The following is a 6,216-nucleotide window of genomic DNA, read 5'->3' as shown; positions in this document are numbered from 1 at the left end:
AGTTTAAGTTTTATAATAAAGACATTTAATCATGTCGGTTTGTGACTCTATAAATTCACTTATTTAGAGTTAACCTTAGAAGTTTGTAAGTGAGGCCCTCTTGGTCCCCCTGGGAACAGGCTTGATCCTGTTTATGAAAAGGCTCAGGATAATATAAATTATTATATTAATGTACTTTCCTAACCCTATGTTTAATCAATGGCACATCCTTGTTTTGAATTATTTAAATGTATTATTATTTAACCATTTAAGTGTTTGTCATTTCCGAGTAAACTGTAGACGCCTCAGGAAAAAGACCTAAATACAGGAAAAATCAGCTAATAAAATTTCATTTGGCCTGCGTGAGCCCTTTTGTGTCTGAAAAGCTTACAAATAGTTTCAAGAGGCACTAGACTGTGGGGCAACTCCGACTGCCCCTGACATCTGGCAACCATATGATACCCTTGAACTTTGACTAAAGAAAAAATATATAAATTTGTGAAGGTAAAACTCTGCTTCCTAACACAACATTCTAAATCAACCATACTCTAATAAAATTAAAATTAAAAAAAAAAAAAACCCTGTGTCAACTCGGTATTCTTGGTCACTTAAAACAAAAATCTCCCGCCAGAAACCTAAATCATCTGGAAAGCATGAAAAGTCCTGGCAAACTATGTTCAACAGTTCACCATCACTAAAACTGGAAGCGCATTTTGTTTCATTTATTCTAAACCATTTACTATTTTCAGGGACGAAAAGAGTCCAAGGCGCCCAGAATGGATAATGTGAGGAGCAACAGGCTATTTTCACACTCGCAGGTGAGTGGTAGGGGAAAATCTCTCCTTACCTTGAAGTAGTACTTGAGAGAAAGGGAACGAACAGCTCCTCGTTAGTATAGTGGTTAGTATCCCCGCCTGTCACGCGGGAGACCGGGGTTCAATTCCCCGACGGGGAGAAGAGATTACTTTTACTAACCACTACTATTTTCTGCGTAATTCAACTGCCCAGCATGGCTGACAAACACAACATGCGGATATTTTTTGTAAGTGCGTCTTTTCAAAGTGGTAACTTTTAAGCTTAATGCTCACCGTGAGATAAAAGCCAACTCCGAGAGTAAACGCTTTACACTGTTGTCAGAAGGGTTAAGAAAGACGAAAACGTTCGTTAAAAACCCACTGCGCGCTCCCAGCCGGTAGCTGACGCTAGCTGGCGAAGGCCTACGCATGCGCAGTAGCGCCCCGCCAAATTCCAAACGGAGGTCACGAACTCAGCCCACTGAACGGGGAGGGGGTGGGGAAGATGAGGGCCGAGTCTCCGCCCCTAGCCGGGCAGGTTAGAACGGAAATCGCTTGCAGAAGAAGGGGAAGGACCGGTGTCCTTTGACCCTGGAGACTCGAGTAAAAGGGAAACTCCATTCTCCCGCCTCTGCTAGTTCCATCCTTGCCTAGGTAGAGGGATAGCTGTGAGGAAAATCTTGGCACTAAAAGAATCAGTCTCCAGTCCGACCTAAACTGGATGGAGGGGCAGGGAGAGAATGGAAGACAAGGCGAGGCGTGCCCGGAAGAGACGCCATGTTACCGGAGTTCTAAGAAATTGCGTGAGCCACAGCCCAGCAGGACCTCGTGGCGCAACGGTAGCGCGTCTGACTCCAGATCAGAAGGCTGCGTGTTCGAATCACGTCGGGGTCATGGTTTTTATTTTTAGGCCCACTGGTTTCTATAAAGCTAGATGTGTTCCCGCCATTTTTTGAAAATGCCTTTGATTTTAGGATTAAATCTTCCTCATTCAAATGTTATACCAGTAATCTTTAGTCTGCAAAAAGACAAGAATCACTATATATCGTGAAACGTTAAGGCTGGTTTTTTTTTGTTGTTTTTTTTTACTGTTTGGCCTTGTGAGTTCTCTGTCATTCAAAGTGCATAATGCATAGAGATGTGGGCTATTACTGTCGTGCATTCGTGGGCATATCAGCCCATGGTGGTCCTTAACAGGAAACATACGATACATATACCGTACAAGCTGTTTTTCCAAAAACAATTTTAGACCCGTTTGCCTTCGGAAAGCAAGTCCAACAGGGTACAGTTTCTAACTTTGTGTAATAGTTTACATGCTTTAGCCCATGTGCCAGGCACTGTAGACAACCCTGCAATGTGTGCACATTGTACACGCTTACGGATGAAACTGTGGCACACAGAAGAATAGCTACCCACCCGAGACTCTGAACGGCGTGACTGACCCCAGATCCTACTCTTTACTAAATGTTTCATAATAAAGGTGGAAACTGTTGAAAAAACTTGCTAGAATCCATTGGACCTAAGTGATACCAATGCATCTTTTATATTTTCACCAATTAATGTGAGTGGTGACAAATCAGGTACCACTTTCAACTATTAATCTCTCATAGCAGGGAGCAAAGTTTACTCATTCACCTTTGTAAGCTCCAGTACTCTTAGTAGTGAATAGTGCCTTAACAGGCATGTGTCAAATGTCTGTTGTACAAAAAATGAATAGCAAGACTAGGAGAAATTAATTTTTTTTATTATTGGATATGTTCTGTGGAAGTCACCAAGTTTTCCTGCTCAGTATTTTGAAAATAGCAAATATTAATTTCTTATGTTTCAACCTAATATAGCATGGGAAATTGTGTTTTTATTCTGTGTAGTTTGTTCTTCCCTTTCTTTTTTGGTGGTCACTCATTTCAACAGATATTTATGGACCACTGATACTGTGATAAACACTGAGGAAAAGGATACAAAGTGAAAGTGGGGTTTTTTTTGAGCAGCAGGAAAAAGATACATTAAGTAACCAAACACCGTAATATGTTGGGGTGAGTGCCATGAGAGTAGCATGAACAGAGTGGTGTGAGGGTGCTTAAAATAGGGACATTAACTCCGCTTTGGGTAGTTCAAAAAGTCCTCATAAAGGAAGATCTTGAAAAATAATGAAAGTTTCTTTGTGACTTTAAGGCATTTATTCATCCAATGGACATACATAAATACCTTCTATGAGTCAAGGTCACCCTGTGATCTGACTTCTTCAACTATAAAAGTAGAGGTTTATATGTATTACCTTGCTAGGGCCGCCATAGCAAAATACCACAGACTGGGTAGCTTAAACAACAGAAATTTTCTGACCGTTCTGAAGGCTAGAAGTCCAAGATCAAGGTGACAGCATGGTTGGTTTCTTCTAAGGCCTGTCTTTGCCTCATAGATGGCCACCTTCTTGTTGTGTTCTCACATGGTCTTTCCAATGTACGCACACTTCCCTAGTGTCTCTCTGTGTGTCCAAGTTTCCTCTTACAAGGACACCAGTCAGATCGTATTAGGACCCATTCTAATGGCTTCATTTTAGCTTAATCACCTCTTAAAAGGCCTCATCTCCAAATACAGCCACATTTTGAGGTAGCAGGGGAGTAAAGCAATATATATATGTCATTATTAATAGTGCTATAGCTCTAAAATTGTCACTTCACAGGTTCCAGCTTCTTTCCCAAGGCTGGACATTTGTAGTTTCTCAGAATGACCCATTTGCTAACTTGCTGTAACTTTGAAATGACCCAAAATCCAACACTTCATTTTAACTTAAACCTCTACAAGCATTGTATAGTAATGATATAAGGAAAGAGGCTCTGGAATACACAAATTCATATTTGAATTCCCAAATCCTGACACTTAATAGCTCTGTGATTTTGTTCTATTTCACTAAAAAGTTTCCAGTGTATCTTTTATTCATACAAGTGGATTTATCCACTAGTACAGAAGCACTGAGCATTTATCTCACCTATTTAATAAGCTTTCTCTTTTGAATTATTTTTAATCATTTACCTAAGACTGATGTACTCTGGATAAACTGATAAAATGGAGACTTTGGAAATGAAAACTGAAAAACAGATTCTGAATTCTGATAAGCCAAGTGATTCCCCAGTTTCTCACACTAATTCAAAGTAGTTATGATTATAAAATCGTATGTGTTCATTGTAGAAATCTTGGGAAATACAGAAAAACATAGGGAAGAAAAGAAAAAACACCTGTCCCCATCACCTAGAGGAAACTACTACAAACATTCTGGTCTATATTCATGTAGTCCATTTAAATATACACATATCCATACACATTTCAGTTCTTTATAGAACTGAGATCTTACTCTAACATGGGTCTCTTTTTCTATTTGTATTTTACTTACTGCTGTGTTGTAAACATTCTCTCATATTCTTAAATAAATGTCAAGAACATGATTTTCATGACCATGTAGTATTTCATCAACTGCTGTTTGAGGTGACATCCTTAAATCCACAACCAAGTCCTATACAAAACAGGATATGAAAAATAAAAAAGTCACCTGTATGTTAATAACATTAAGAACTCCAAAAAGGGAAATGAAGGCAGTTATCAAATGTTTTAGGAAAAAAAAAAAAAAAGTTTTGGAAGAGTTTTCTGACAAAGTAATAGCATCATTAAAAAAAAAAAAATCTGTGGTTTCACATAGAAATATCCTTCCACTGTTTCCCAAAGTTTTGGGTACCAGAGCTGTAACATTTTTTTTTTTTTTTTTTTTTTTTTAGGTACGCGGGCCTCTCACTGCTGTGGCCTCTCCCGTTGCGGAGCACAGGCTCCAGACGCGCAGGCTCAGCGGCCATGGCTCGCGGGCCCAGCCGCTCCGCAGCATGCGGGATCTTCCCGGACCGGGGCACGAACCTGTGTTCCCTGCATTGGCAGGCGGACTCTCAACCACTGCGCCACCAGGGAAGCCCCCAAGCTGTAACATTTTAAAGATTTTTTTAAAAAAATCTCTAATACCTGTTTCAACATCAAAGATAATTAAAATATTTGTTATATTGGATGACTGTAACACAAAATAAAACATCGTCTTTTTTTTTTAATTCAGAAATTTCACAGGAGATGACTGAAAGAATCAAGTCCTTGAGGTCAGAAGGGTGAGATCCAGAGTACAACTGGTGGAATTCACTCTGATAGAAGGACACCACTTCAATTTAAGCAAGAAAGATGCAAGAGAAAATGAGTGCAGATTTGACCGTCTGAAGTTGAGGCATTCCTACAGATGGTTTCTATTTTCTCAAGTATGAAGCAAGGTTACCAGCTGAAAATGGGGAGAGGTACGGGGAAGGGATGTGAGCAATTTGAGAAGTGAAGATATGAATGGTTAATCCAGAGAATGAAGAGCTTTGTCAGCCAGTGTCGAGTGCTCCTGTGAGGTCTGAGGTCATGAATTAAAACCAGTTGTTGTATGATTTTTCTCCAGCAATCTCTGCTACTTGGGCGCAAGCAGTGAGAAAGTTTGTTCCAGCAAGGTTCAGTCCCAGCAAGGTTGAGGCTCTTCCAAGCAAGAAAGATAGAGACATTGGAGTAAGAGAGTTGAAAATGTTTGCAAAAGAGTGATTATATGGATTGATCAGGGAATCTACTTCAGTTGAGTTGGAATGATTATATGATGGCAGGAGCAGGATAATAGGTTTTTCTTTAAAGTGTTGGGGTTAATGAATTGCTGGTCAGTGAGAATACGATAAATGAGCTGAGGAAAAGAGGCTAGTGATTGACAATTGGGATGCTTGAATTTGAGATTTAGAAGGTAAAACAGCTATTGATGACAGGGTTCAGAGTCTTACCACTGGAGTGGATGGATGAGATGGAATAGAGGAACAAGTTATTGGAGATGAAGAGGTCAAAGACCTAAGAGGCCCAATGTCAGTGTTACATGGGCCGTCTGTTAGAATGTTGAATTCACAAAGAACGTAGACAAAAGGGATGGTGAGGAAAACTTAGAGCATGGAGCAATGGTCTAATTTCTGAGGGAGATTGGCCAAGGGTTGAGAAATTATAGCAGTAAAGAGGATGAGGTGTGATTTATGATGATATGAACTTCCAATGTTTTTGAAGGAGGAAAGAGGAGAAATCGTTTGGAAGTGGTAACCAGGAACAAAGAGGCCACCCAAACTCTGTAGCCCAACCTCTCGGCCTTAAGGTACATAAGAGTATGAAAAAAAAAAAAAAACCCTCTACTTCGGAGCTCTACAGGAGAGTTAAAATCAAAATTACCTTCATCACTAAAAATAGTGGTGCTGGGGATATACCTGGATGCATCTAGGATAATTCCAAGTCTGAATTTGGTAACTCATGGCTTTGTGGATGATGTAGAAAGTCAATCTCACTGTCTGATAGCTACGACATCAACCATGTCTCCTGAGAAATGTAGAATGCAAGTAACCTCCTTTTGATAGTG

General features: G+C 39.9%; 2 non-coding genes across 2 annotated transcripts; both read left to right on the top strand.

The window, feature by feature from the left end:
* The first annotated feature begins 862 nt into the window (after nucleotides 1-862).
* On the top strand, nucleotides 863-934 carry TRNAD-GUC (transfer RNA aspartic acid (anticodon GUC)). The gene has a single exon. It is a non-coding gene; the product is annotated as a tRNA-Asp (tRNA).
* A 661-nt stretch (nucleotides 935-1,595) lies between these two features.
* On the top strand, nucleotides 1,596-1,667 carry TRNAW-CCA (transfer RNA tryptophan (anticodon CCA)). The gene has a single exon. It is a non-coding gene; the product is annotated as a tRNA-Trp (tRNA).
* Nucleotides 1,668-6,216: the final 4,549 nt, after the last annotated feature.

This window comes from Lagenorhynchus albirostris, chromosome 11 (assembly GCF_949774975.1).
Source record: "Lagenorhynchus albirostris chromosome 11, mLagAlb1.1, whole genome shotgun sequence".
Taxonomy (NCBI): domain Eukaryota; kingdom Metazoa; phylum Chordata; class Mammalia; order Artiodactyla; family Delphinidae; genus Lagenorhynchus; species Lagenorhynchus albirostris.
Note: the sequence above shows the minus strand (reverse complement) of the source record. Positions and strands in the feature narration are given on the sequence as shown.